Here is an 8057-nt window from a genome sequence, read left to right on the forward strand (position 1 = left end):
GTAAACAGGCTCCATACCTGGAGCATTTACTGAGAGATGTTCACACTCAGCACCTATTAATACTGAGAGCAAAATCTGCGCTTGTATAGTGCCTAATATTGAAAGGCTTTGTTTTCGTATTGCCATCAAAATGCACCACTGTAATAAAATAATAATAATAAAGAAAGAAATAAACCTTGTTAATAATGTTTTTGAGGAAGCTATATTTAGGTAAAGAAATATTTATTTAAATTAAAACTAAACTACGCTCAAATACATGATTGCTGCTCTGATGAAAATGTGTTACTCCATCTAAACAGCATTAACTTTAGGACCTCAGAAATCTTTAGAAACTGATGGCACTTCAAGTTCACATAATTATGTAAATGAGACATTCTGAATCCCAAGACCAAAGTACACCCATAGCGCTCAACGGTGCTCTTCATTTATTGAGAAACAGTGACGCTCAGTGGCAAGCTAGGGTAAATGCAAAGGTATGCAGGTGCTCATGCTATATGTGCTTTATATGGAAAATAATCTAGATTAAAAACTTTCAATGAATTCAACATATCCAGTACATCATTCCTATTACACTGAAGCGCCTAGAAATGTTTCAGTTATAAAATAAAGTAAAATAATAACTGGTGATAGCTACATTAGCTTTGTCTTATCTCCCACTGTTGCTGCTTAAGAACATAAACACATGCAGTCGCACATTAATAATCTATGACATACTATTTGACAGAGATAATATTCATTTTTTTTGTACCCGATTGAAGATAATTATGTTGGTCATGATACTCGGGAATTAGATGAACTGGTTTTAGTTCTTGTGTGTCACAACTGTTTATACAGAGTATTTGAGTACCTCCTTCCAACTGGCAGATAACCTGAAAGGAATGAAAAACTAATGATTAGCTTTCATCTAAGAAACCATAATTCTAAGCATATAAATATAAAGGTTTTCATAAGAGTACCACCTGTCTTATAAAGCTTGATAATCACAGACTGGAATCTCTCAAACAAATGGATCATTATGCATTGTTTGCTTTTTGACCCTTAATTTTAATTTATTCTTGGAAGCAGCTATTGAGATCTAACACTGTAGCTCCTCAGCCTAGGTGATATGGATTCCTGGTCTCTCTAAATTGCTCCATGGGGTTTTGTAGAGCGTATTCTAGCTATTTACTAGCGTGCTGGCTTCAGATTCAGTTCCCTAACCAGAACATGCCATTGTAATTGTTCATGTTTCATTTCATTTATTTAGCTGTGATTTTAAATCAAGACTTTTCCTTCAGATGAAGTAATCTTCAAACTTTTTTTGTTGTTGTTGTTTCCAGCTGTTAAGCAGAAAATAATGGTTTTATATATATGTATGTATATATATATAAAAAGTAGTACTATAACTAGATAAAATTTAGACTGTGAGTCCGAGGAAAGGATTGCTTTATTATTCTTGATACAGCACTTACTAAGGGGACTTCTTGATGCTAGCATGGTACAAATAAGTTCATTTTCTCTAGCATATAATTTTGCTAACAGTTACAGATTATAATTACCACAGGGTTGGAATCATTTCTGCATGAACATTTGGAATCCTCCGCTACACTGTGCAATGCTAATAACTTGCAGCCAGACTCGTCAACATTTGAACTCTGAAAAATTGCTCTGTCTTGGTGATTCTCGGTAACATTACTAACTGCCTCTCTTACCTCAGCCTGAAATAGAAAGTTTTAAATCTTAACAGGCATGCTTTAAAATCTCCTTTAAATTCCAAGCAAATACAATAAATTAAAAAAATTATCTGCATAGATCATATATTTTAAAGCACGGCAATATAATAGTGAAAATAGATAATTTACTTGTCAATGGCAGAATTATTTTTGCTTATATTTGAAGCAAAAATATTCCTGAAGAATAACAACGAACAGTAGCATACTTCACCGTAACAACAGCGTTCAGTGTCTCCAAAATCATAAAGCATCGATTTCTTCCACCTTGGAGAAGTTAGGTGATAGTCACAGCAAATTATGCAAAACAAGAATTAATCTTGAATTATGTAACTTGACGGGGGATCACTGGGATTTAGTCTAGGTAAGAAGTAGCCATCTGAGACTGGACTGCAAATTGAGTTATACCTATAAATCAGATTGTTGCAAAATTAACTTTTGTTATGGTGATCAGCTACTGCATGTCATGGCGTTCCATCATAGATGTGGTGCTACTTGCATTTGTGGAAAACCAATTTATCACCTATCTTGCTGATCCATTAACTTATTACATGGTGACATGGTTTAGTGGTGGGATGGCAGGGTTAGGTTAAAGGTTGGACTCGATCTTAAAGGTCTTTTCCAACCAAAGTGATTCTATGATTCTATGATTACAGTGTCATCTTCACAAAAGTCACACTTGCAGATGAAGCCTTGCCCCTCTCAGTACACACTTTAAAGCACTGAATGGACAACCTTGAAAAACCTGGCTACAAAATTCCACTAATTTCAGCCATCTCCTTTTCATGAAATACCTGAATTTCTATAGTTTGTCTTGCACATATCTAGGAAACTATGTTTGAAAAATTCAATCATATTCAAAGAATAATTAACATCTCTCCATAGGCAGGGAATGCTAATGTTAAAGCCAGATTTTTCATCCTCAGCTCTGTTCCTTTATATACACCACACATGTGATAAAGGCTCAAATGCTAAACAGCTGCCCAAAGGTATTTGGCAGAGTCCCACTGGGCAGTTTGTGTTCAGGTGGTCTTAGGAGAAGCCCCCTCCCTAACTGGCCTGAACTGGAACCAGAATGTGCAAGTGGCAGACAGGAGCCAACTAGACTTGAGCCAATAGGAACAGAAACCGCTGAAAAATCCAGATGCTGTTCTTCCTTCCTCCACAACGTAGCAGTGTAGGATACCTACAGAGCAACATTTTCCTTTCCCTCTATTTTGTGAGCAGATAGATAGGGCAGTGTTTGAAAGAACCTTTTACCCTCTGGCACTTAGAATAAATCCCATTTTAGACATTCAACACTCAGACAGATTCTTCCAATAATAATAAAATCTTGCATGCATACTTACTATTTCATCATAGACAGAAGCACTAGTCTGAGGTAAGCCACAGATATCACTGGAAGATTCTAGTACATAAAATAAAGCATGTTTTGTGTGCAAAAAGATCAGTGTTTTATACCAAGAACTCCTTTACAGCATCAATAAAAGAGATTTTGATGTCACTACAGCATTACATTCTTGTGAAAGAAATAGATAAGGAAGAAATTCTTTCCAATGAGGGTGGTGAAACCCTGGCAGGGGTTGCCCAGAGAGGTGGTGGAGGCCCCATCCCTGGGAACATTCCAGGCCAGGTTGGACGGGGCTGTGAGCAACCTGATCTGGTTAGCGGTGTCCCTGCTCCTGCAGGGGGGTTGGGCTGGGTGACCTCTAGGGGTCCCTTCCAACCCAAAACATTCTATGATTCTATGATTTAATATTCTTTTGTAACAGACTTGCTGGAAAAAACAAACTTCAGTTTGAGTCTTTCTGATGTCTTCAAAATGTTCATTGTGCCCATTTGGTAAAATTCATTTAGCTTTGGGATAAACTACCTGGTAAGATCAAATCTAGCAGTCAGTTTAACCCTGAGCCGGATTGTGAAGAGGTTATGGGCAGAACACATCAAACAACTGCTCACGAGCTTACTGTCAGCAGTAGCATCAGTGCAAACCACCTAACTTTCATAACAAGTGGTCAAACTTCAAAGTGAAATAAAAACATTTTTCAACTCAATAAAAAAAAAAAAGTAAAAAAAAAGTGCTGCAAGAAGGAATATCTTCATCACAGTCCCCTGAAGGAATGGGGAGGTGTTATGAGAGGAAGGGAAAATCAGAAATAAGACTGAACTATGTGGTTGAAGCAACATGAACATACATGAATGGGGGTCCGTTCTCTTTTCAAACATTCTTAGTCATATTAACATTACCAGAAAAGGCTCATACTGCAATTTGCCAAATCCAGAAATTTATTTATTTAGCTATTTAAATACTTCCCTAAGCTTATAAGATAAAAAAAAAAATTAAAATCCCTCTCAATCACTCGGGGCACTTACCATTTAAGCAATTGGTCAAGTTTTATAACTGCATAGTACTGTTCTGGCGTCCTTTAAATTGATCATAAAAAATACATTTATTCTTACCTGAAACTGGAGGTATGAATGATCTGAACACCTGAAGAAAAGAATGCTTTATTTCTATTTTATGCATTAAATGATTCATTTTTAAAAGCCAAATGAATAAACAAACTGACTTAAATTGACCTTGACAACTGGAAGTTATCTACATTTTCATGACATAATTAAGCATATAAATGCGGCAGCCTACTCAGCATTACCAGATACTGTTATAAACTTTGAATATTATTTCTTTTTCTGGTCAACATATAGTTACAGTTCAGACCTAATGCATTTAGAACTAAAGAGCATCATACTTAATACCTACATTTGTATTTCCAAAAACAAACCAAATGAACAGAAAATGCAACAAAGACAGAAACCAACCACTTTCTAGTTTCAAATTAGAATTGAGATTGTTCAAACCAGACAATTTGCTCTCTTGTATGATGTGCTTCCTCTTAATATAGACAGCAGTTTAGGAGGATAAGCAAGCAGCGTAGAAGCAACAAATCAGCTTGCTTTATTTCAATAAAATGATTTATAACCTGGTTAGAATTTTGTTCTAATACCTTCAAGAAACAGGGCAGATTAAGGAAACATGCAGATTTAATGTGATAAACTGTAAGGATACTAGGAAGTAAGCTGGTCAGAAAGATCTCATTTTTAGCTCCTTGTACAGAGACTAACAAATTTTCATTATTTTCAACTTGATTTTCAAGAAAACAACTGTTATGCCTTAATCACATCTTTATTTTCTAGAGGCTTCCACCAGTCTTTTGAATCTTATTAACAGTTCAAAAGATTGAAGGTGTCAATTATTAAAGAACTACAGATAATATTGAGCACGTACGTAAACAACCTTCCAAGCCAGAGATACTTTCGAAAACCAAAACATGTGAGGTGACTGGCATGGCAGACCCCAAGCATGTCAGGATGAAATGCCACTGGGAAACACGCTGGGCTGGGTAGTGTCAGCAATGGCTTCTGTGGTAGGAGGTTTCCTATTTCAAGATAGCTTCCCAGAGGAAACCTCCATGTCCCTCTACAAGCAGCCACAGTGCAAACTTAAAATTTGGAGACTTCTTCAGATATCCTACAGCCATAAACAAACATGTATAAGGATCCATAAGTATTCTACATGAGCCTGCATTAAGCAGATGGATTCGGTCCTGTGGGCATCCCGGAAAATTCTATGCTGTGTACCTTTCTAGATAGTAAGTGATCCAACACAGAAAATGCAACTTCAAGCTATACAGAAAAACTGCAAAACAACGGGAAACCCTTATCTCTTACAAAACTTCTTTCTCCATGGAGATTTAACAATACAGCTACGGTTTACTGCTGCACATAAGTTAGGTTTTAACTCATTCAGACTATAAATTTTAAGATGACAAGTGTGTCACCTGTGGAACTAAAGAACAAAAGTTAATATCCTATTTGTACAATTATCTAATACTTGCTAATGCAGATGGTAATATATAAAACCAAAGTGGGTATATTTTTGAGATGGTAAGGATTTTTTATGAGCAAAAAAACTATTCAGCCATTTAAAAATATGGCTCAACACAGACAAAAAAGAACAGCAGTCAGAACCTTATGTTCACACTGCATGCTATTTCTGGTAATATAAAACACTTATTTCTCTATTTACTACTAAGTTTGTTCTAGTATGAAATTTATGTCATAATTTTAAACATTATGTGGATCCCATATAAGTTTTAATGTGGCAATTCCCCACATTTAAGTCACAAATAAGCATAAGTATATAAAAATTACTATTTCACTTAATCTTACTGGTATTCTGACATTTTGATTGACTGTTCCTTCTGGAGAGAAAATGCTTGAAGTTGGAAAACTGCAATTTTTATGCTGCATTGCTACAGAAGAAAGGAAGTGGACACCATTTGAAGGCAGATAAGGTGAATGCATATGCTCAGCTTCTTCTGGAAGATTTAATTCCTTGTATTTTTCAAGACCTTCATCATCACAGCTGTTGTTTCCATGCGGATGTACTTCAATTATTGTATTTTGATTTTCAATGGTAAGCGGATACTTGAAGTGATCTAACAAAGTCTCTCCCACATTTACAGTGCATAAATGATTGTCTTGACCAGACAGCAATCCTTCTTCAATGGGATTATTAATTACTGCAGTTTCCAGATTGAAGTTTTCTGAACTAACAGGGCTATTTTGACTAAATATTTCAGTTACAAGTCCACTGTCTATTACTGATCTTATATCAAGCAATATCTGATTCTTCATAGTCATGGACAGACTGTACACAGGTTCATATTTATTTTTTTCTTTGAAGATAATTAGATTTTCTATTTCAGTATTCTTCTGAATAGTTTTCTATCTAGAAGTGAATGAAATAGTCTTAACCAAACATCATGTATATATAACACTGAAGGTTAACTCAATTAACATGTAACTGTGAAACTTAAAAACATGACGCTGGAAGAGGTTGTTGGGGTTCTTAATCTAGCTTTCAGAAAATACAGGCCAACATGCCAACACAAACAAGCTGCTTTAACCATAAAAACACATTGTTTGTAACTTTTAAACATATTAACAGCATTCAGACTTAAATCAGAATTTTACTACTTGGATTTAGTAGTTACAATGGATGCACTCAACCTCTTAACCAAACTAGCAGTAGTTTGGTACAGGCTCCAAAGGAGGTAAAAAGCCTGAGCCATGGCCAGGCCAAGCACTCCTCTGGTTCTGACCTGTTCTCTGAGAATCCGCAAAGGAGCGGAGTGGCACAGAATGCATTGATGCCCATGAGCTTGGAACACCGATCATGAGATTGGCACATGAATAGTGGGTGGCTTTTCCAAGACTCATTTATCAAGGAACAAAGAAAGTTGTGGGTACAAGGAGCCTCATGCATACCTTTCCTATTGTATGTAATTTGACTACAAGCCAACCATATTTATCCTATAAATATGACAGCCTAAGCGAGCTGCCTTTGAGCTCTTCCTGCTAGGCAGTGTGGCTGTATGGCAGTAATCTCCCTTTGAGTCTGGACACCTCTCAAGGTTTCTCCTTGAAGCAGAGAGACATTTTACCGATGGCAGATCTTGGTAAGCGACCAATATTGCACATAACCTTGTAGTATGGTAACGCCTCAGTAATTTGATTGCATGCTGAATTGATAAATTCTGCATATATAGACATAGACCATTGTCCAAGTCTGAGACTAAGATTGGACGTAGCCACACCTAAGCTCCATCAGGAGTTTAGAAAGCAAGGGGGTCTACTCTAAACCTCATGACTCAACAGGAAAGTCCTCCTTACCCATTTGCATTCCTGGTCTCTCTGTGAATCATTCTAACTCGAGTGTTAACTCGATTTTCCTTTGTATGTTTCTTCCAATTGAGCCAACCTTGCCACTGAACTTTGTTAAGCTGCACTTTTACATTATATTAAAACCACTTTTGCTAATACCTTTGATGGCGGTTCCTTCAGCTAATGGGATTCTTTCCTTTCTAAATCACTAATTTTGTGACAAATTGGCATAGTCAGCAGGATCCTAAATCACTATTCAGAACAGTAGTAAAAAAAAAATAAAATTTTACATAGTGCACTTAGCTATAATGACATTAAGTTTGTGTCAGTAAGTAGCACATTGAGACCAACCTTTACCAGTACTCTCCGTGTCACTATCACCAGTTACAGGCAATGCAAGCCAAAGCACCCCCACCCAGAGTACCACAAGGCCACCACTAGAAAGGCATAGGCCAAGAGCCACCCGCACGACTAAGTCTGGATTGAGATGAAGGCGTTATGGGGCGTCACGCTACCCATCTTCCCCTGACCGGACCGGGATGCGGCAGCCCTCTGAAGGTTCCAAGTCTCTGACCCACACCCATCAACACTACCAGCCGCGGGGCGGGGCAGGGAGACCGG

General features: G+C 37.1%; 1 protein-coding gene and 1 long non-coding RNA gene across 2 annotated transcripts in view; both read right to left on the reverse strand.

Annotated features, from left to right (window-relative positions):
* Positions 1–8057, reverse strand: part of CPT1A (carnitine palmitoyltransferase 1A) — a 78804-nt gene that overhangs the window by 8374 nt on the left and 62373 nt on the right. The gene's annotated exons all lie outside the window — the stretch shown is intronic.
* LOC118452770 lies at positions 7–4202 on the reverse strand. The gene is made up of 3 exons (XR_004842603.1): positions 4170–4202; positions 3059–3117; positions 7–869 (listed from the first exon to the last, which is right to left on the reverse strand). It is a non-coding gene; the product is annotated as an uncharacterized LOC118452770 (long non-coding RNA).

This window comes from Egretta garzetta, unplaced genomic scaffold (assembly GCF_000687185.1).
Source record: "Egretta garzetta isolate BGI_Z169 unplaced genomic scaffold, ASM68718v1 scaffold840, whole genome shotgun sequence".
Lineage (NCBI taxonomy): Eukaryota > Metazoa > Chordata > Aves > Pelecaniformes > Ardeidae > Egretta > Egretta garzetta.